Source organism: Carcharhinus amblyrhynchos, chromosome 27 (genome assembly GCF_965287045.1).
Source record: "Carcharhinus amblyrhynchos chromosome 27, sCarAmb.v2.hapA, whole genome shotgun sequence".
Taxonomy (NCBI): Eukaryota; Metazoa; Chordata; class Chondrichthyes; order Carcharhiniformes; family Carcharhinidae; genus Carcharhinus; species Carcharhinus amblyrhynchos.
In genome coordinates, this window is record NC_137350.1 from 17,614,346 (window position 1) to 17,638,102 (window position 23,757).

The following is a 23,757-nucleotide window of genomic DNA, read 5'->3' on the forward strand; positions in this document are numbered from 1 at the left end:
GAAACACTCTGGCATGGTGTGGTGATGGGAAGAGATGCTAGTGGGAGACTTCATTCCCAGACCCACTAATTGTGCTTAAACTGTATGGAGGTTCTTGTCCAAATAATTTATGCACCTCCTCATCGATTTCCGGCAAGGAGCTAATACCGCTGGAAATCTGGCGCTGGGTTACAGTAGCAGAGCAGGATGCCCAACGTGGAACCCATGGATCTGGCACTGCTGGAATCCAGAACAATTAGTGCAGCAGGATGGGAGAATCGCCCCCATAGTCTTCTTCCCAGGGAAGGGGAATTGAAAACTAGACGACATAGGTTTAAGATGAGAGGGGAAAGATTTGAAAGTGACCTGAGGGGCAATTTCTTCACACAGAGAGTGGTGCATACATGACATCAGCTGCCAGAGAAAGTGAGGTAGATTCATAGCAACATTTAAAAAACATTTGGGTAAGTACATGGATGGGAAAGGATTAGTGGGATATGGGCCAAACACGGGCAATTGGGACTAGCTGGGAGGGTACCATGGGTGGCATGGACCGGTTGAGCTAAAGGGCCTGTGTCCATGCTGTGTTGTTGTATGACTCTATGATACTATCATTCTGACAGCATCTGTTGAAAGAAAAACAGTGTTGACTCTTTTCAGAACACAGAATCACAGAATACTGCAGTGCAAAAGAGCCCCCTTCCCATTGAGTCTGCACTGATGCATGAAATACCCTGACCTGCCCACCTAATCCCACTTGGCTACACTTGGCCCGCAGCCTTGAATGTTATGATGTGCCAAGACTCATCCAGGTACTTCTAAAGGATGTGAAGCATCCTGCCCCCACCACCCTCCCAGGCAGTGCATTCCAGACTGTCACCGCTCTCTGGGCAAAAAAACTTTTTCTTCAAATCTCCCTAAACCTCCCACCCCTCACTTTTAACTTGTGTCCTCTTGTAACTGACCCTTCAACTAAAGGGAACAGCTGCTCCCTATCCACCCTGCTCATGCCTCTCATAATCTCAATCAGAATCAACCCTCAAGTCTTCTCTGCTCCAACGAAAACAACCCAAGCCTATCCAACCTCTCCTCATAACTTAAATGTTCCATCCCAGGCAGCATCCTGGTGAATCTCCTCTGCACCCCCTCCAGTGTAATCACATCCTTCCTATAACATGGCGGCCAGAACTGCACTCAGTACTCTAGTTTCTTTGGAACTTCAGTTGATAAACACACACAGTAACATACTAAATTATACAGCAACGTACAGACACTAAAACACAAACACCAGGAAAGCACAGACAATAAAGCTTAGTGTCTTGGAATATAGTTTCGCACTTGAAATATGGTGTTCAATTCTGGTCGCCATGCTACCAGAAGGATGTGGAGGCTTTGGAGAGGGTACAGAAAAGATTTACCAGGATGTTGCCTCATGTGGAATGCATTAGCTATGAGGAGAGGTTGGAGAAACTTGGTTTGTTCTCACTGGAGCGACAGAGATTGAGGGGGGACCTGATAGAAGTCTACAAGATTATGAGAGGCATGGACAGGATGGATAGTTAGAAGCTTTTTCCCAGGGTGGAAGAGTCAATTACTAGGGGGCGCAGGTTTAAGGTGCGAGGGGCAAGGTTTAAAAGAGATGTACGAGGCAGATTTTGTACAGAGAGTGGTGGGTACCTGGAACTCATTGCAGGGGGAGGTAGTGGAAGCGGATACAGTAGTGACTTTTAAGGGGTGTCTTGACAAGTACATGAATGAAGTGGGAATAAAGGGATATGGTTCCCGGAAGCGTAGGGGGTTTTAGTCAAGTCAGGCAGCATGGTTGGTGCAGGTTTGGAGGGCCGAAGGGCCTGTTCCTGTGCTGTAATTTTCTTTGTTCTTTTGTTCTTATGCTCATACGTACACATGCTAGCACGCACATACATGTAGATCTGTTACAGCAAAGGGAGAGGCCATTTCAGGACTTGTTATTTTGGGTTCCCCTAATGTTATCAGGAAGAGTTGAAAAATGTTCCAGTCTTCATCGGGAAACAAACATTCAGACTGGTAGATTGGAAAGAAATGAATTACAGAAGGTTCCGGCAGTGAAGAAAAGGTCAATGTGAGTATATAATACCGGTGAAGACGCTGGTAACTGAGATATGATGAAAATATGTTTGTGTATGCCAAATATAATTAAATGTGTCTAAGAAACCTCATTAATGTCAAAATCTCTGAAGAATAACAACAGTGAACAAGAAGGTTAAGCATTGATTCCTCTCACTTGTCACATTGCAGTGATTCAAGCCTGAAGCAATTAAAAGCAAAAAATGGTTCGTCCAGGACTGTTTGGTGGCTTTTCTAATTGGCTGGTGAATCTGCAGATCGGAAGTTTGCCATCTTATGATCATTAACTTGTTGCTTTCCTAACCACACAGCAAAACAAAATACGTCTTTGGTGTCATCTTATCTAACTGATAAGATCACAAATGTTTCCCATCTCCCACAATCACAAATAACAGCTCCAGTGCCATCAAGATTCTGGATAGAGTGAGAAAATTCATTCTGCTCTGTGAATGAAAGAGAACGCATTGCCCCAACAAGGGATCAATGCTGTTGGATTGTACTGACCTCACGTTTCATACTTGCCTTATACACACATCGGTGCTTCATTGAGGTTGCTGCACACAGCACAGAACTGCCATGCATCTTGGTATTTTGCTGCGCAGCTGACAATCCGGGTTTGCGTCATAGCTGATGTGAACACTCATAAAATCATAGAATCCCATACAGTGCAGAACAAGGCCTTTTGGCCCATTGAGTCTGCACCTACTCTCCAACAGAGTGGGATTTATCCGGCACATCCGCCTGAGGTTTGTACGATCCCGCCCGAGGCCAACAGAGAATACCGTTCTCTGAGCCTTGCCCACCGCTGGAATCGGGGCAGGCGGGTTCCTGCCAGTGTCTTACCCAGTCTCATGCAAACCACCCCCATTAATCTAAAAGGTTATATTTCAGTGACAAGCATTTACCTAACCTACACATCTTGGGGCAGTAAGGGGCAATTTAGCATGGCCAACCTACCTAATCCGCACATCTTTGGAATCTGGAAGGAAACTGAAGCACCGAGAGGAAACCCACGCAGACACGGAGAGAATGTGCACACACACCACTCAGACAGTCACCCAAGCCGGGAATCAAACCCGGGTCCCTGGCGCTGTGAGGCAGCAGCGCTAACCACTGTGCCACCCTGAGGATTTATTTCCCGAATTGTAATTCCTCTCCATAAATCATTTCTTGCTGAACAGGCCTCTCATGTACATATTGAATAAGGTTACTGCTCTGCGGGAGGCTATGCTCATATTGTGTAGGGCTGCTTGTCATTGCCTTTAATAATGAGCAAATACTCAGTGCAGTGTCTTTGGAGAATACTGAAGAGGCACTGTAAATCTGGTACACGTGTTGGCAAAATCCACCAGCAGGTTCATCCAAGTTGCAAGGAGAAATGTCATTTAGAGAAATGTTAAACTGCTGTGAGGGAATAAATGTACAATCATTCTCTGCTGTCATCATCAACAACAAAAGCATGTCCTGCATTCCAAAAGGGGGCTTCAATCAAAATTCACATCATTATTCAACCAGGCATGAGCCGTTTAACTGAGAATTGAGTTCTTGCTGACAGTTCACTTCTAATATTTACTAAATCAAAAATCAGTTTTGCATAATGTGAGATGGAATATTTTAGAACCCAAAATAAAACTTTTAGGTACTGTCACTGAAATATAATCTTTTTTAATAATGCCAAACTCAACTGTGCAAAGTTCCCAAATCACAACTGTATGAAGGTTCGTCCTCTCAGTCCCAGAACAACACTGCAGGACTTCCTCGGGGTAATGCCCCATTCCCAACACTCTTGGCTGTTTTATTAATGACTTTCTCCATCAGGAATGGGGATGTTCACTGGTGACTGCACCATGTTCAGCACCATTTGCAACTCCTCAGACACGGAAGCAGTCTATGTCCAAATGCACCAGGACCTGCTTGGGCTGGGAGATGGCAAGTAGCATTTGTGTCACACAATTACAGGCAATGACCATCTCCGACAAGAGAGAATCCAACCATCTCTGCTTGATATTTAATGATATTACCACTGCTGAACCCCCTACTTTCGACGATTGGCCAGGAACTGAACTGAACCAGCCATGTAAATATTGTGGCTTCAGGCGCATGTCTGAGGCTGGGAATTCTGCATGAATAACTCACCTCCAGACTTCCCAAAGTCTATGCCACCATCTACAATGCACAAAACAGGAGTTTAATGAATACTTTCCACTTGCCTGGAAGAGTGTAGCTTCAACGACACTCAAGAAGCTCAACACTATCCAGAACACAGCAGCTCACTTTATTGGTACCCCCATCCACCATTTTCAACATTTACTCCCTCCACCAAAAGCACACAGTGATACCAGGGTGTACCATCTACAAGATGCATTATGGCAATTCACAAAGACTGGATCAAGAGCACTTTCCAAACTCCTGACTTCCATCCCTTAGAAGGATAAGAGTAGCAGACGTATGGGGACATCACCAGCTGCAAATTCCCCTCTAAGCCACATACCATCTAGACTTGGAACTATATCGCCATTTCTTCACTTTCATTGGGTCAAATTCCTAGAACGAACTCACTGCCTAACAGCACTGTGGGTGTACCTTCCCAACATGGACTTCAACGTTTCTCGAAGACGACTCATCTCTATCCACTCAAGGGCAATTAGTGATGGAAATAATACTGGCCTAGCCACCAACACCCACATCCCATGAAACAATAGGAAACGATATGAACAATTACGGTGACCTTGCCAGATCGAGAATGGAAACAGAATCTATTAATATCTGTTAATATTGGGAATGACCAAAGATCAGTGAAAAGGTTTATGAGTTGTCACTCAACAGGTAATTGAAAGGTAAATGGGATGTGCTCAGGTTGCTATAGTGCCTTCATTATAAATTACTTTTTTTGTTTTCATGGGGTAAAAAGGAGCTCTGGTATTTAATGGATAGAGGATTGGCTGACTGGCAGAAGGCAGAGAGTGGGGATAAAGGGTCTTTTTCAGCGATGGCAGACGGTGACTAGTGGGGTCGGTGCTGGGACCACAACTTTTCACAATGTACATTAACGATTTGGTAGAAGGAACTGAAGGCCCTGTTGCTAAGTTTGCAGATGGTACAAAGATATGTAGAGAGACAGATAGTACTGAGGGAGCGGGGGTGCTGCAAAAGGACTTGGACAGATTAGGAGAGTGGGCAAAGAAGTGGCAGATAGAATACAATGTGGAAGAGTTTGAGGTAATGCACTTTGGAAGGAGGCAGAGACTATTTTCTAAATGGGAAAATGCTTAGGAAATCAGAAACACAAAGGGACTTGGGAGTCATTGTTCAGGATTCTGTTAAAGTTAGCATGCAGGTTCAGTTGGCAGTTAGAAAGGCAAATCCAATGTTAGTGTTCATGTCGAGAAGGCTAGAATACAAGAGTAGGGATGTACTTCTGAGACTGTATAAGGCTCCAGTCAGACCCCATTTGAGCAGTTTTGAGCCCCGCATCTAAGGAAGGTTGTGCTGGCTTTGGAACAGGTCCAGAGGAGGTTCACAAGAATGATCCCTGGAATAATAAGCTTGTCGTAGAGTACCGGTTGAGGGCTCTGGTCCTGTACTCGTTGGAGTTTAGAAGGATGAGGAGGGATCTTATTGAAACTTACAGGATACTGTGGGGCCTGAATACAGTGGATGTGGAGAGGATATTTCCACAAGTAGGAAAAACTAGAACCAGAGGGCACAACTTCAGCCTAAAGAGGCGATCCTTTATAACAGGGATGGGGAGGAATTTCTTCAGCCGGAGAGTGGTGAAACTGTGAAACTTTTTGCCGCAGAAGGCTGTGGGGACCAGGTCATTGAGTGTCTTTAAGACTCAGATAGATAAGTCCTTGATTAATAAGGAGATCAGGGTTATGATGAAAAGGCAGGAGAATGGGGATGCGAAAATATCATCCATGATGCAATGGCGGAGCAGACTCGATGGGTTGAGTGGCCTAGTTCTGCTCCTATGTCTTATGGTCTTCTGGTCTCATGGTCTTAACTTGAGACTTACCTAATTATGTTGAAAATGCTCAGTGATGCACTTTCATAGCCAGCGGGTGGGATTTTCCGGCCTTACTCACCCTAATAGACTGGAAAATCCTGCCCAAGGTCAGTAGATATTTGCATGGTCCTGAACTGCCCGTTACAATCCCTGTGACAGATAGGACAGAAAGATTCCACCAAGTTCAATGATGACCTCCAGTCAAACTTAGAGTGCAGTTTTGCTATCAATATTTCCAAACACCTTTCGACAGATATGCGCTGGTTTGGAACTTGGCTTGGTCTTCAGTTTCAAGACGTCTGACCTTCCTTCTTGAACAGGCAATTTTCATCTGACTTACAACTATCAATCCTGAATTGATCTACTGTAATCAGCACCTCTCTCTTCTACCCTGAAGTTGTGTCAAGTTGACCCTTTGAGAATTATATGAGAGCTCATGCTGAATCCAAAAATCTTCTCCAGATCTCCAATAACGTTAGTATCCACTCTTATTATCTGTCCAAGCTAATGAGTTACAGTGGCCAGAAATTTCCCATTGCGTGGGAATCGAGACAGAAAATTAAGTGGACCATGTAAATGCCCATTGACCTTGGTGGGAGTTTCCAGCCTTGGGGTGCGCAGGGTCGGAAAACCCTGCCCAATCTGTTATACCCAGTGGCACTGAGCTTTTGTCTATAAGGGCCACGTTAACACCAGAACTACCATTATGTAACATGACAGTTAGGAAGAGGGGTTTGTGGAGTTGGCAGTTAGTTCAGTTGATTAGCATATGGCTCAGAATAACACGAACAGCATGGAGTTTGATCCCTGTGCCAAATGAAGTAGACTTGGGGCCTTTTTTCCTCACCCTTCTCAAAAGCAAAAAGAGCTCACGGCATAAACTATGGTTCAGCAACCCTCAAAAAACCAGTGATGTTACCTGGAGAAGAAAAAATGGTCTGAACATTGCTGGTAAAAATACTGGGACAAAGTGGACATGATGCGAGAATAAGAAATCAAAAAGGTGGCTGGCAGCTGTACTGATGTGAGTGCAACAAGATTACTATGACACGTAAGTAAAGGTTTGATGGGGTTTGGGGGGGGCATATATAAAGTCAACCGGTTCCTTTTTTTCTGAGTAGAGATCTTAAATGTAGGTTTATCCTTCAATGAGGCAATGACACCAAATGCAGCACTTTCTGAACCTGCGGGCCCATAAAATTAAAAATGGTCCATCCATCATAAGTCGAAATCACTTAATTTTAATTACCAAATAATTCAGATATTTTTTGAGGTAATGAACTTTGGATTACCAGGAGTTTTCTAAATGGACTGAATTTTCCCTGTCCTACAGAGATACGTTGGGTGGTGGGACCAGTTACAAAGTTGTGAGAGGACATGTTGCGTCAACCACCCAGCAATGTTCCTACCTCTGATGACCATGCCAAGGCAGGGGCAATGCAGTAGAGGCTACCTGACCCTCAACAACAGTTGGGGAAACGGGGGTGCCAAAAATGTCCTGATGGCAGGCAGGCCCCACACTGAGAACAGAGACTGACATTTAACTAGAGGCAGCATCTTAGAATGCCTACATAGAACCTCTACAGTGCGGAAGGAGGCCATTCGGCCCATTGAGCCTGCACTGATCACAATCTCACCTAAGACCTATTTCTGTAACTCCATATATTTACCATTAATCCCCTGACACAAGGGTCAATTTAGAATGGCCAATCAACCTAACCTGGACATCTTTGGACTGTGGGAGGACACCGGGGCACCTGGAGGAAATCCACACAGACACGGGAAGAATATGCAAACTCCACACAGACAGTGCCCCGAGACTGGAATTGAACCTGGGCCCCTGCCTCTGTGAGGCAGCAGTACCAACCCTCTTGGCAGCGCGCCAGGAGCCATTAATGCCTGTTACCACTCACACCAGTACAGCCGCTAGCCACCTTTTTGATCTCTTATTCTTGTGTCACGTCCACTTTGTCCCAGTATTTTTACCAACAAGGCTCAGACCATTTCACTGCAATTTTTCTTCTCCAGGTAACATCACTGATTATTTGAGGATCGCTGAACCATAGCTTATGCTGTGAGCTCTTTTTGCTCTAGAGAAGGGTGAGGAAAAAGGCCCCAAGTCTACTTCAGTTGGCACAGGGATCAAACTCCAGAATGTTCATGTTATTCTGAGCCATACGCTAATCAACTGAACTAACTGCCAACTCCACAAACCCCTCTCCCTGACTGTCATGTTATATAATGGCTGTTCTGGCGTTGTCAAGAGACTTCAGGCTTTGTTAGAAACAAAAGGTATTTATTGAATAAGAAAGGTACGTACAGGGGGTTTGCAGCACTCAGCTGCCTTGGAGCAGCTGGGCAGGCTGCTACACTTATATGCTTACTACATGGCTTCCAGATGTATTCAGCCCCAGAGAGGACTCCACCCTCAGGGGTGATCACTCACTCTCCATTCCCTCAAGTCAGCTGACCCTCTTCTGCTGTACTGTCCTGAAGAGACAGGCACCATAATCACTACATTCCTCCCTTTCTAATTTATTTTTACACAAATGTCCAAAACAATTCACTCATACCCACATTCTAAATTATATACACAAGTTAGCCATTTGTAAACTGATGTAGCAACTGTCAATGTTGAGATCTTGAGGTTCATATTAAAAATAGCATCTCTGCTAATAGGCTTCAATTATGCACAATTCTAAATATTGTCTTGCATGGACTCTTCCATACAGGCTTGCTGCTTTCCATGTTCTGTCCTAAAGTTTGCACTGACCAGGTGTTATATCCTTTACTCTGTGGTCGGTGTCACTCTCCAGTTGTCCATCGATTCTTTTCTCTGTCAAGCACCCAACTCCGCAATGTGTTCAGGCACCATCATCACAATACAACACAATCATATGTCTTGACGGCTCCTTCACAAACCCAGTCTGTCACATGTAAAGGAATGCTTATGGTACATGTTTCTAGTACTTAGATTGTGTGATTAAGTTTATTCTCTTTCTAGTATTTCCATCCAGCATCCTTTCCATCAACCATATCAGCCTTTTTGCATTTCTATTAGTGTGACCAATTCAGCAGCCTTGTTTGGGCATGTACTTTCAGCTTCTTTCTCTGCCTGAATTGCTGCTTTGTCTAGTTCTCTTGATGTAATTTAATTTTCCAATCTCCTCCTTTTGTCTCCTGCATCAACCAATTCTCTGCTTAGACCTGAGGAGTTCTTTATTTAATGCATCTGCTCTCTCTTCCACTTGTGTGGACCCGGGTTTAATTCCCAGCTTGAGTGACTGTCTGTGTGGGGTTTGCACATTCTCCCTGTGTCTGTAGTGGTTTCTCCTGGGTGCTCCAGTTTCCTCCCACAGTCCGAAAGACATTCTGGTTAGGTGCATTGGTGCTAAATTCTCCCTCAGTGTTCCCAAACAGGTACCAGAGTGTGGTTATTAGGTGATTTTCACAATAACTTCATTGCAGTGTTAATGTAAGCTGACTTGTGACACTAATAAATAAACTTTAAAAACTTTAGCAGTCTTATCTCTAACTGTAGAAATAGCCGTGGCTCAGTTGGTAGCACTCTCATTTCAAAGTCTCTATGTTAAGGCCTACTCACTGAAAAACATATACTGAGGGAGTACAGCATTGCCTGAGGCTCTGATACCAAATATCTTATGGTACTATTTTGAAGGCCTGTGGAGTTCTCTTCAGTGTCCTGACCAGAACTTATCCCTCCAATCAAAAACATGAAAACAGATTCTTATCATTATCCTTTTGCCGATTGTTGAAGTTTACTGCATGCAAGTTAGTTGCTGTATTTATTACAATATAGAAATAACAACATAATCCATAAACTTTCTTCTGTGAATGGAGCAGGTTTTTAATTCTGATAAAACCTAACTAGTTGAAGAAATCAATACCAAGCTTGGAAAAAATGCTTCATTTGCTCGACATATTTCCTCTTGCAAGCAATCCAGCTGAAGTGAATGTTATATTAGACACTCAAAAACGAAATTACAAGGCCACAGAGAATTATTGCAAAGAATGTAGAAAGGTTTACGAACAAATGAGCATTGACGACAGGGAAGAAAAAACACCTTTATTCCAAACACAACTGTTATAATTCAGGTCAAAAGTGTTTTATGGAGCCCGTCTGGATCATAAGTTTTGCACGTTGAATTTGGCCCGGATAAGCATGAGATGTTTCACTGCAGGTACGATTCAAATGACCCACCAAGGAGATTTTAATCAAACAAAATTTATTTAAGAATATAGTTAACATGTATGGAAAGAAAATTAGCAATAACTTTCATCAATTACAAACAAACACAAAACAACTAAGATAATGTATAATCCTTAACAAATATATCTAAAATGTTCCCACCAAACAAAAACTTCCCATAGACAAAAACCTTTTTCACGGGTTTAACACAGCAAAGATTAATGCTCACGTGACACTGGAACTGAGTCCTTTACTTAGGGAAGTGAAACCCTGACTTCTCAGCCTTGTAACTTCTAGCAGTCCTCTGGATACGCCCAGAACAGTTTGAGGTCAGAACAGCTTCCCAGAACACCAGAGAGAGAGACTCTGGTCAAGCCACCAACAGCAGATTTTCTACTCTAGGAAGGCAAGAAGCCTTGCTTTCAGCTAACCAGCAGAATTTCCACAACAAGGGGAAAAGAGAAACACTTCTGTCCAGCTTGATGTCTCTTTTAAACTAAACTGCTGTCAGCCAAAACAGAAAATGAAATCTTAAATTCACTAGGAAGGGAAAAAGGACAGTCCAAATCACATGACCTTCCTCTTAACAATGCAGGGTCATAAAAGATCCCAGAGTAAAAATAAAAAAGTCACATTTAAGTAGTGCAATAAAAGCACTTCTACAGACAACTCGGTGACACTGAGAGCTGCTGAGAACATAATTTTTAAAAAAAATCTCTTAAAGATACATGAACGTCACACAACTGTGTTTTTTTTTATTCATTCGTGGGACATGGGCATCGCTGGTTGGCCAGCATTTATTGCCCATCCCTAATTGCCCTGGAACGAAGTGGCTTGCTAGGCTATTTCAGAGCACAGTTGAGAGTCAACCACATTGCTGTGGCTCTGGAGTTTCATGTAAGCCAGACCGGGTAAGGACAGCAGATTTCCTTCCCTAAAGAATATTAGTGAACCAGATGGGTTTTTCCCACAATCGACAATGGTTTCATGGTCATCAGTAGATTCTTAATTCCAAATATTTTTTATTGAATTGAAATTCCACCACCTGCCATGGTGGGATTCGAACCCGGGTCCCCAGAACATTAGCTAAGTTTCTTGATTACTAGTCTAGCAAAAATATCACTTGCCCATCGCCATTCTTGTCTGTTATTTTGTGGAGTGACAGTCCAACAGTCAGCAAAAGAATTAGAAACTTTGTGAGTATTGAGGTCATAATAGGAAATCAAATTGTCAAATGATAACAAAGGATCAATAAATGTTACAGTGTGTCTATCCCCAACACCCTCATGTGTTTGGATGTGTAAATTACAAATCTCATCTTAATTTGACCTGTGTCAAAGCCAAAATAGCTGCCACATCACCTCCTGTTTGGAGTAAAATTATTAAATATGTGTAACAACTTAAACAGTCACCCAAAGAAAGTTCTGCAGTGAGAGACAGGGCTTATTATTATGTAAATTTTATTTGATATTCTATTGTTTTTGAAGACTGATAAATTATTAATTCCAATCTTTCCAGCAACAACAGATTAGAAAGCTGTGTGTTATATCATATTGACAGGGTATTATTCCCTGGATTTCACAAACATTCACGTTGTGACAATAAGGCATCACTTGCAAAGTTTTATTCTGAAATCCTTCTAATGTTTGAAATGAACAGTCAGAACTCTGCTGTTTTGACAGAAGTGTCACGGAGGAGAGACTGCAGTCTCCCAGCAACATGATATCTTCCTACTAATTATAAAAATACAGCTGTTCCCAAACCTTTGCCATCGATTTCAAACTCATACACGGCTAGCGGATGATTCCCAGTCACGTAGGATAATGAGGAGACAGCCAACAGCCCCTGCAAACATTGCTTTGCAATAACTGCTGACAGAAGACTTCCAAATCTGCCATAATTTTGGAGTTAATCATGGAAATATTGCGAAATGGATGCTCGTTTCCATCTCCATATCAATTATTCAACTGGAGAGCTTAAAATAGAGAAAGAGACTCATTGCCATTGCAAAGATTTTCCTTTAAATGTCTTTAACATGAACTGTAAATTACTACACTGTGGCACAGTGGTCAGCCTCACAGCGCCAGCGACCCTGGTTCGATTGCCAGTTGGGTCACTGTCTGTGCGGAGTCTTCATGTTCATCCTGTGTCTTCCAGGTGCCCTGATTTCCTCCCACAGTCAGAATGCTAAATTTTCCCTCAGTATAACCAAACAGGCACTGGAAGGTGAAGTTGGGTGGCACGGTGGCACAGTAGTTAGCACTGCTGCTTCACAGCTCCAGGGACCTCAGTTCGATTCCCGGCTTGGGTCACTGTCTGTGTGGAATTTGCACATTCTCCTCGTGTCTACGTGGTTTTCCTCCAGGTGCTCCGGTTTCCTCCCACAGTCCAAAGATGTGTGGGCTAGGTTGACTGGCCATGCTAAAATTGCCTCTTAGTGTCCTGAGATGTGTAGATTAGCGAGATTAGCAGGTAACATATGTAGGGATATGGGGACAGATTTTGGGTAGTATTGTGGTCGGTGCAGACTCGATGGGCCAAATGGCCTCTTTCTGCACTGTATGAATTCTATGACTAAGGGATTTTTGCAGTAACTTCATTTGCAGTGTTAATATAAGCGGACTTGTGACACTACTAAATAAACTTAAACTGTAAATCTGCTATGAAAATGTTCAACATGACATTTAGTATTTACCAGATATACAGTTGACAGAACATCAGTGCAACATCAACCTTTCTCTTTTAATTCCGTAGGTCTGTCCAGTTGATAAATTTTGAAACATTTCCCCAGTGACTATAGAAATGTTAACTGTGCATTGGATATTTGAACAGACAGATTGATTGAACTTTACCACTGCCACAGTTCAACCATACTGTCTACAATCCAAACACTAATTTTGTGATGGCTTTTGTACTGTCAATCCTCGATCTTCTCTGCACATTTGAGATCTGTGCAATCACCAGCTGGCATTCTTGGAGCTGTCCGAATGGTACTGCCAATTAGGGGCTGTTTTAGTGCTGATAGCCAGGGCTGTCTGAGATTTCAAGTGCCATTTGCACGCACGTAACAAGTTACTGCGTTACCCTACATTCAGAATGGCATTTAGAAGTTTTATGAAAGTATCTATCGCATAGTTTCAGGAGGTACAAATAAAGTCGAAAGTTTATTAATTAGTGTCACAAGTAGGCTTATATTAACACTGCAATAAAGATACTGCGAAAATCCCCTCATCTAATCTTGCACTCCCTTTAATTTGTTGCTCCAGTCATTCATGCCAATATAGTGTTCGGATTCACAATTGATTCACTGCGGGAAGGACAACATTTTCTAAACCACTAGACCTGCAAAATTCAAACAGGATAATACAGCAAATAAGAAATATAAACTGCAGCTTTCGGATGATAAGATGGTCATTCATTTTCTGGGACCAGTTTCCACATTGTGGAGAGTTGAGATTTCCCAGATTTTACACAGGCCCCTTGCAGTCTAGACTGAACAGATTCCCATCTAATCTGGCCTAGATTTTAATCCTTAGGCCACAGCTGAAGTCTATTGACTAACCTAATGCATTACACACCTCCTTGCTGGTTTAGCAGTGTCTGGAATGTAACAAACTCTAATAGCAGTTTTTTTTTAAATCATTTTTGTGGCACGGTGGTTAGCAGTGCTGCCTCACAGTACCAGGGACCCAGGTTCGACTCCCAGCTTGGATCACTGTCTGTGGGGAGTCTGCACATTCTCCCAGTGTCTGCTTGCTTTTCTTCCAGGTGCTCCGGTTTGCTCCCACCGTCCAAAAGATGTGCTGCTTAGGTGCTGTGGCAACTAGGATATTTTCACAGCAACTTTATTGCAGTGTTAATGGAAGTCTACATGTAACACTAATAAATTAAAAAATAAACTAAACTATTTTGATCTCTAATGCATTGTCTATTTTAATTGCTTCGCCTTGGTGGCCATACCTCTAATTGCCTAAGCTCTGGAATGCCTTCACCCCACTTTACCCCTCCATATTTCCCTTCTTTCAAATCACAGAATCCCTACAGTGCAGAAAGAAGCCATTTGGCCCATCGAGCCTGCGCCAACACTTATCCAGGCTTACCCCAAGTACTTACCCACTAATCTACCTTTATATCTTGGGACACTAAGGAACAATTTAGCATGACCAACCAACCCTAGCCTGCGCATCTTTGGATGTGGGAGGAAACCAGATCACCCAGAGGAAACGCATGCAGACACGAGGAGAACATGTAACCCCGCACAGGCAGTCACCCAAGCCGGGAATCGAAACTGGGTCCCTGGCACTGTGAGGCTTCAATGCCAACCACTGTACCACCATGCCACTTTAAGGCAGCTCTTAAACTTATCTCTTTGGCCATGATTCTGGTCATCTGACCTAACATCTTGTGTGACTCGGTGTCCTTTTTTGAAAATACAATGCTCCTATGAAGCTCCTTGGGATCAGTAAGAAGTCTCACAAGACCGGGTTAACACTGGGGTGTTTCATTAAAGGTGCTACATAAATATAAGTTGTTTTTGGTTCTGATTTTGGATCTGACATCTTCTCATTTATCAGAGATTCAGGATTCATCTTTCAAACCAGGAAGATGCTCATCTTAGCTATGCTGTATAAGAAGACATCATCCTAAAACACGAGAAAGAAAAAGTCCAAGGGATGGACCCACCATCCACGGACAACTAGGGTGGTTAAAAATCATGTCAACTTTGAAGAAAAAGGCATGCAGTAATGCAAAGACAGACTGGAAGTTAGAAGTTTGGGCAGAATACAAGGAACAGCAAAGGATAACTAAAAATTAATAAGGAGGAGAAAACAGAGCACGAGAGAAAGCTAGCCAGAAATGTAAAGCACGGAGTTTTATAATGAGCGTTGGTCCCATAAAACGTCAGTCTGGACAAATGATAATGGGAAACAAGGAAATGCAAGGTGAATTGAACAGTATTTAAATCAGTCTTCACTATAGAGGATACAAGTCACAGCCCAGAAACAGCTATAAACCAGGAAATGGAAGGAAGAACTCAGGAAAATTACAGTCACCAGGGAAGTGGTTCTGAATAAATTATTGGCACTGCAGGCTGACAAATGCCCTGATTCTGAAGGATTTCATCTGAGGTCTTAGAAGAAAAAAGCTAAAAGTTTATTTATCAGCGTCACAAGTAGGCTTACATTAACACTGCAATGAAGTTATTGTGAAAACCCTGAGTCACCCCATTCCAGCGCCTGTTTGGATACACTGAGGGAGAAGTTAGCATGGCCAATGCACCAAACCAGCATGTTTGGTGGAAGGAAACTGGAACACCTGGAGGAAACCCACAGAGACACAGGGAGAATGTGCAGACTCCACACGGACAGTGACCCAAGCTGGGAATCGAACACAGGTCCCTTGCACTGTGAGGCAGCAGTGCTAACCACTGTGCGTCATGAACATGCTAATGAGATAGTTGATGCATAGTTTTTAATTTTCCAAAACTCCCTAGATTTGGGGAAGGTCCCATTCAATTGGAAGATAGAGAATGTAACTCTTTTATTAAAAAGGAAGGGAGATAGAAAGTGGGAGCCTACAGGCCAGTTAGCCCAACCTCTCTCATAGAGAAAAGGTTAAAAGCATTTATTAAAGAAGTTATGTCAGGGTAATTTGATATGTTCAAGGTAATCAGGCAGAGACAACATGGTTTTGTGAAAGGGAAATCATGTTTAACCAATTTATTGGAGTTCTTTAAAGGAGTCACATGTTCTATATAAAAGGAAACCAGTGGATGTACTGAACTTAGATTTCCAGAAGACATTTGATAAAGTGCAGCATCAATGGTTATTGCAGAAAGTAAAAGCTCATATTGTAAGGGATAATGTATTGGCATAGATATAAGTTTCGGTGTCACAAAGGAAGTAGAGAGTAAGCATAAGAACTTAAGAAACAGGAGCAGGAGTAGGCCATCCAGCCCCTCGAGCCTGCCCCGCCATTCAATAAGATCATGGCTGATCTGTCGTGGCTCAGTTCCACATTCCCGCCCTCTCCCCATAACCCTTAATCCCCTCTCTTATCAAAAACCCATCAACCCGCGTCTTAAAAATATTTAGCGAGGTAGCCTCCACCACTTCAACGGGCAGAGAATTCCAGAGATTCACCACCCTTTGAGTGAAGAAGTTCTTCCTCGACTCCGTTCTAAACCGCCCCCCCTTTATCTTGACGCTGTGCCCCCTAGTCCTACTGTCCTTTCTGAGCGGGAAGAGTCTCTCCACCTCTATCCGATCCATCCCATTCATCATCTTATATGTCTCAATGAGATCTCCCCTCATTCTTCTAAACTCTAACAAGTACAAAGATCGGCAAGAAGTCACAAGTGATGTGCCACAGGGATCAGTTGATATAAATGACTTGGATGAAGGAATTGAAGGGATGGCTACCAAAGTTGTTTTGGAAAGAAAATTGTGAACAGGACATGAGGAGGCTACAAAAAGATATAGATAGATTAAGCGAGTGGGCAAAGATCTGGTAAATGGTTTATAACATGAAATGTGTGCTATCTAAATGGTGAGAGATTGCAGAGCTCTGAGGTACAGAGGGATCTGTGCGTCCTAGTGCATAAATCATGTAAGTCGAGTATGCAGAAAATAATTAGGAAAGCTACTAGAATGTTAGCATTTATTGTGAGGAGAACATAAAAGTACGGGTAATTGCTTCTGTGAAAGTGAGAGGTGACTGAACTGGAACATATAAGATCCTGAGGGATCTTGACAGGGTGGAGGTGGCAAGGATGTTTCCTTTTGTGGAAACATCTGAAATAAGGGGTCACTGTTTAAAAGTAAGAAGTCTATCCATTTAAAACAGAGATGAGGCAAAATGTTTTCACTCAAAGGGTTGTGAGTCTTTGCAGCTCTCTTCCTGAAGAAGTTGTGGAAGCAGGTTCTTGGAATTTGTTTAAGGCAACATTGGGTAGATTCTTGGTGAGCAATGGGCTGATAGGTTAATGGTCAAATGGTGAAGCAGACTTAATGGGCGGAATGGTCTAATTCTGCTCCTATATCTTATCTTATAATATCAGCACTGACTGCTGTGCCAGTTTCCTGATCCTGTTCCCGTCACTGGCCATTTTTATCCATTAAGAATTTAACCAAGTTAACTTAAAGGAGACTGAGATTTTCCAGTTGTCACCTGGTTTCCACACCCAGCAGAAGAATGTTTAGGGTTATGGAGGTAGGACATCTGTCTGCAGGACAGGGAGTCTATTCCCAGGCAAGCCCAGAGGCCCCCCTCCCTGTCCCCGCCTGTCTGGCTGCGAGTGTGGGTGCTAAAATACTTATGTGTCACCCTGTAGAGGGGCTTCCCCATTTCTCAACATTAGTAGCAGGCTGCAAGAACCATCTTTTCATTGAGATGTCAAAAACGTCAGTCAGAGTGATAGCTCTGTGCTGAAATGTCCCCTCGTTTCCCCTTACCATCCAGTGTAGGTGCTCAAGTTGGGAGATTTCTGATTGGGCCTTCAGTTGCAAAGGACCAGAAGACATAGGAACTGAAGTAGGCCATTTGGCCCATCAAGTCTGTTTCATCATTCAATGAGATTATGACTGATCTGATATGATAATCCTCAAATCCACTTTTCCACCTTACCCCCATAACCCTTGATTGCCTTACCGATTAAAAATCTGTCTATCTCAGTCTGGAACATACTTAGCCTCTACAGCCTCTGTGCTAAAGAATTCACCGATACGCTATCCTCTGAGAGAAGAAATCCCGCTTCATTTTTGTTTTAACTGGGACTCTGAGATGATGCCTTCTGGTCCTAGACACTCCCGTAAGCAACAACAGTTACTTAGCATCTACTCTGTGAAGCCCCCGAGAACCCACTGTGTCAAAAAGGCCATCTCTCATTCTCCTCAATGCCAATGAGTAGACACCCAACTTTCTCAGCCTCTCCTCATGAGAAAACCCCTCCATCCCCGGGATCAACCCATTGAACCTTCTCTGGACTGCCTCCAATGCCAGTTTTTCTTTCCTTAGATACGGGCATCACCACCTGCCATCCTTAATTGGATTGAAGACCTGGCTCCAGGCCAACTATGGGGGTATCTCTTTCAAAGTCCCAGTGAGTGAATTTCCCACTGGGGCAGGTTCAGATCCTGGAAAATAGCCTCAGCTCCTGAATCTCACCCCTGTCGTGAACATCCAGCTCTGGGTGTCTGCTGCAGATTAAATGACATGACGTACGTGGAGCATGACAAAAACAGAAAAATACTGGAAAACCTCAGCAGGTATGACGGCACCTGTGGAGAGAAAATAGAGCCAACGTTTCGAGTCTGGATGGCCCTTCATCAGAGCTTCGACGATGGATCATCTAGACCCGAAACACTGGCTCTATTCTCCCTCCACAGTTGCTGTCAGACCTGCTGAGATTTTCCAGCATTTTTCTGTTTTTGTTTCAGATTCCAGCATCCGCAGCATTTTGCGTTTATCCACGTGGAGAATAAACTGGGGCAGGGTTGTAGGGTCAGGCAACCCTACAACTGATGTTGCAACAACATTCCATCATTCCATTCTGTGATGCACAATGTTTAGGCAGCTTCTGATGGACAATTAAGGAAAGCAACTCAGCTCCTCACAGTTCTTTAAAAATAACCCCCATTGTGCAAAGCATGTTGGCATTTTATTTCCCCAGTTTGGGGCATAGCGTGTATAACGCACGGATCGGGGCTGAATTGCAGACACAATTGGGCTCCCTGATTGACTGGAGGTTGGTAAGCAATTCCTATTCCAGTGAAGCATTCACAGCCTTGTAAGTATAGATTAAAATAATAGAACTCGAATCCACTCGAGGCTTGTTTTCAGAGTTGCCCTGCGGTGAGAACACAAAATATCAAATTAAAAATTTGGACCAGCTAATTAAAAGCTACACAGAACCATTTTGTTTTCTGATGAAAGCTATGCAATTCACCTTATCAATTTAAAACAGTCCATTCAGCAGACGCTTTATTCGAAGGTGCCACTAATCGTATGAAATGATTGTTTGACAATTACGCCACAAATGCAGCGACTGACGTGAAGAAAGGACGCGCACGTATGCCGTGCCTTTCACTGCAAGAAAGCCCAAAGCTCTTCATTAGCAGTGAAATACCTGCTGAAATGTAGCCACAGTTGTAATGTAGGAAATGTGGCAGTCAACTTGTGCACAGCAAGATCCCAGGAGCAGACGTGTGATAATGACCGGGTAATTTGATCTTTGTGATCTTGATTAAAGGATAAATATTGGCCAGGAGACTCAGATGACACGCTGGGTACTTTTGTTCAGCTCTTTCAAGAGTCCAAAAATAGCTGTCCCCCCAAAGAAAACATTGCTTGGTTGACAACTCCATACCTCTTATTCTGTCAGTTGCACATTGTTTTTTACACAAGGGAAAGAGGTTGCTAGTGCTTGCAGTTTCAGCTGATGTTTATAGGGTTTGGATTATCCACACTTCTGTAGGGATGTGGAAAGTAGAAAGCTATGAATTAATGACTGTTTTTTCACACTAACTATTGTTACCAGAGGTTTTATTTGTTGAGTGTATAGTGGATGAATGAGCATGGAAGTGCTATAGCTTGACATGGAAGGTATGAGCAGCATGGGTGTAGGTGGAAAGACATTGGGAGGGATTTTCTGGCCACGCTTATCCCAAGACTAGAAAATCCCACCCATGGTTAAGGACTTTTGCATGGTCCTCCCCCTCCCCTGCCCGCTACGATTCCCATGACAGGCAGGACAGGAAAATTCTACCCATAGTTTGGCGTGGAGTATATGTAGGCCATGGGGGTAGTTGGAGGAGCAAAGATTGACCTGGGAGTTATGTGTAAGACTTTGTGAACGTGCATGTCAAGATGTTCCTTTCTCTAGATGATGGTTCCTGACACCACTGAGATCCTATAAAAGGTGGCCTGATTCCATGAAAATTACAGAGCGCTAGGACATACTTATCTTTGCAGTGGAGCCAGTCAGGTTGGGAATTCAGGTTGTGGGTTCAAGACCCGCACCAGCTGCAATGTTAACCCACAGTGGATAAAATTGGTGACCCTGGTGTTAGGAATTCTAGAGTTGGGTCCTCAGCAGAATCTCCTCAATGGAGTCTCCCCAACTCCATGAAAATCTAGACCAGTATAACCATAGAACTCTATAGTGCAGAAAGAGGCCCTTCGGCCCATCAAATCTGCATCAGCCACAATCCCATCCAGGCCCTACCCCCATATCCCTACACATTTACCCGCTAATCCCTCTAACCTACGCCTCCCAGGACACTAAGGGGCAATTTTAGCATGGCCAATCAACCTAACCCGTACATCTTTGGACTGTGGGAGGAAACCGGAGCACACGGAGGAAACCCACGCAGTCACAAGGAGAATGTGCAAACTCCACACAGACAGTGACCCGAGCCAGGAATCGAACCCAGGTCTCTGGAGCTGTGAAGCAGCAGTGCTAACCACTGTGCTACCGTGGATTTCTGTGGAACATGTCAATTGTGATATAAAAAAGCTTAATACCAATCAGTATAGTACTGAAAATGGCAACGGATACCAGAGGTTTGCAGAATTGTATGATTCTAAATATAAAATTCTACTCAGTCTCCAGTATACAAGCACTATCAGCTAACTGGAACATTTTTGGGTCAGAGGAGGTTTCTAGCCCACTGGTGTGATGCCCATCAGTGATCTGGTTGCGTATTGTGCTGATACCTGTGTGCGCAGCCATTAGTAAATCATATCTAATGCACTTGTTTTTACGGCAATGACTGTGAAACATCTTGGCTGGAACTCAGGTGTGGAAGCCAGGTCATTGAGCGTCTTTGAGACAGAGATAGATAGCTTCTTGATCAATAAGTGGATCAAGTGGGGTTATGGTGAGAAGGCAGGAGAATGGGTATGTGAGTCATATCAGTCATGATTGATTGCAGTGCAGACTCGATGGGCCAAGTAGCCTAATTCTGCTCTTATATCTTAGGTCTTATCACCGTTCAGGCCAGCAAGATTTTCCCATCCTGCTGCAGTGAGCAGAGATTTGGCTGGATGCCAAATTCTCCAATCCCCCCTGCAACAGGGACGTGGCATGAACTGTTGGTAAGATTGCACCCGTTGTGAGATTGAACAGATGATAATCAGAGAGTCATTGAAGGAAATGTCATGACTCACGTGATCTGATGGTTGCAGGTATAGACTGACAGGAGTAAGAGGCATTAATATGCTTCCAACTTGTCTGTATGCATATTCCAGTTCAAGTTACAAGAAGTAACCCCACATATTTGTTGGACATCATTTGTATTCCCGTGCCTCCTATATCAGCCACATACTGAAGGAACAATTGATATAACAATACAATCTGGATGAATAATTGGCCTTGGTACGAATGGGAAGGGAGCAGGATGGGAGGGAATGGGGAACTGGGGGATGGGGAAACGGGGTGGTTACTAATTAGTAAAAGGCTGTGCAACTCAGCATTGCTTCATGAGTCTGTTATTTTCCTCACGTTTCCGTGAGCCTAGCCATGTGGGTGAAGAGTGTCTCAGTGTGACAGTTGTGATTTACAGATTGAAATCATTGTCTTGTGTGTGGTTATTGTTCTGGCTGTTGTGAAGTTCCCCCTGTAACATGAATGGAGCTCCACAATGGTACCCAGAGGCATTATTGCAGAACATTACTTGAAGTGTTTACACAATAGAAATAAGCCATTAAACAAGCTACATTATTCAGTGCAGGTGGCTCCAAGCACTGTGTCATGAGGCGTTAGATATTCTTAGCAGAATTCGCAATTCACTATCAAAGGCATTCTGAGAACCTCCGATTGTGGCTGCGATTCCCCCTTTGCGCTCCGCTAATGTTTTAGTGCAACAGGCCGGGAGGTTGTCATGTCGGCCGATTCGCAGGGTTTGCACAAGCATTTGTGCCCCGCTTGAGTCTTCCAGTGCCAGATTTCCGGCGGTGTCTGCTCTGCACCGGAAATCGGTGGGGAGGTGCAAAGACCAGTTTACGTGGTCATTTTAATATAATTTAAATATGGTTAGTGGGCCCAGGACTGAAAACTGGAAAATTCTGTCCTCTGTGTGTGTATGTGCATGTGTGTGAAGATGAGGTTCTGGTGTGGGAGTTGTTTGTATTGGTATATGTATGTAATATATAGGAACATGAGTGGACCATTTAGCCTCTCAACCCTGTTACATTATTCATTGTGATCCTGGCTGATCTCTGACCTAACCCTAACCATGCATGTGGAATGTGAATCTTTGAATGTGGAAGGTATGTGAATGCAATGCAAGTGAAGGAGTTGCATATGTGCAGGAATTGCATGTGTGTGTATGTGATACATTTATCCATATGTGAATTATATGTGGTGGTTAATTGTGTGCAGGTGAGATGTGTGTCTTCTTTATATTCACTGGCAAGACCAATATCTATTCCCATTTCTAATTGCTCCTGAGAAAGTGAAGGCAATCTGCCTTCTTGAACAACTTGGTGTAGGTACTTCTGGAATTATGTTAGGGAGGGAGTTTGAGGATTTTTACTCAATGATGTGATATATTTTCATTTGGAGTTGATGTGAGATGTAGACAGGAACTTGGTGACATTCCAAGCACTTGGTGCCCTTGCTTTTCTAGTTGGTAGATGTGGTGCGTTTGGAAGATGATGTCGAAGGAACCTTGGCAAGTCGCTGAAGTGCATCTTGTCTATGGTACACACTGCAGCCACTGGGCATGGGTAGTGGAAGGTGTAAACTATCAAGTGCTTTATCCTGGATGCTGTCAAGCTTCTTGAGTGTGGTTGGAGCGACACTTATCCTGACAAGAGGAGAGAGAGTATTCCATCACATTCCTGACTTGTTCTTTATAGGTGATGGAGAAGCTTTCAGGAATCAGGAGATATGACACCTGCAGCAGAATGTCCAGCCTCTGATCTGCTCTTAAAGCCACAATATTTATGTGGCTGTGTTGATCTAGTTAAGTTTCTGGCCAATGTTAATCCCAGGGTGTTGACTGCGGGCAATTCAGTGAGAGGAATGTACTGAATATCAAGGTGGTTCTATTCTTTCTTGCTGGAAATTTTATTTATCACTTATCAGATCAAGCACGGATATTGTCCAAACCTTGCTTCACCTGGTTACGGACTGTTTTATTATCTGAGAAATTGCAAATAGAACTGGGAAACGGTGCAAACATCCCTGCTCCTGACCTTATGGTGAAGGGAAAGTCATTGACGAAAGAGCTGAAAATTGTTAGGGCTGTGTAGAGTTTACCCCCATTCCCTATTGATTTTAGTTTTGCTAAGGCTCCTTGATGCCGCACTCAGTCAAATGCTGGCTTGATGCCAGTGGCTGCCACTTTAACCTTACCGCCGGAGATCATTATTTTTGATCACTTTTGACCAAGGCTGAGGTCTAGAGTCGAGTAGTCCTGATGGGACTCAAACTGAGCGTTGACAGCCA

The 23,757-nt window shown here is 43.4% G+C and overlaps 1 protein-coding gene across 3 annotated transcripts in view; it reads left to right on the forward strand.

Moving 5' to 3' along the window:
* LOC145359042 (acid-sensing ion channel 2-like) overlaps positions 1 to 23,757 on the forward strand; it is a 1,204,124-nt gene that overhangs the window by 1,090,308 nt on the left and 90,059 nt on the right. The gene's annotated exons all lie outside the window — the stretch shown is intronic.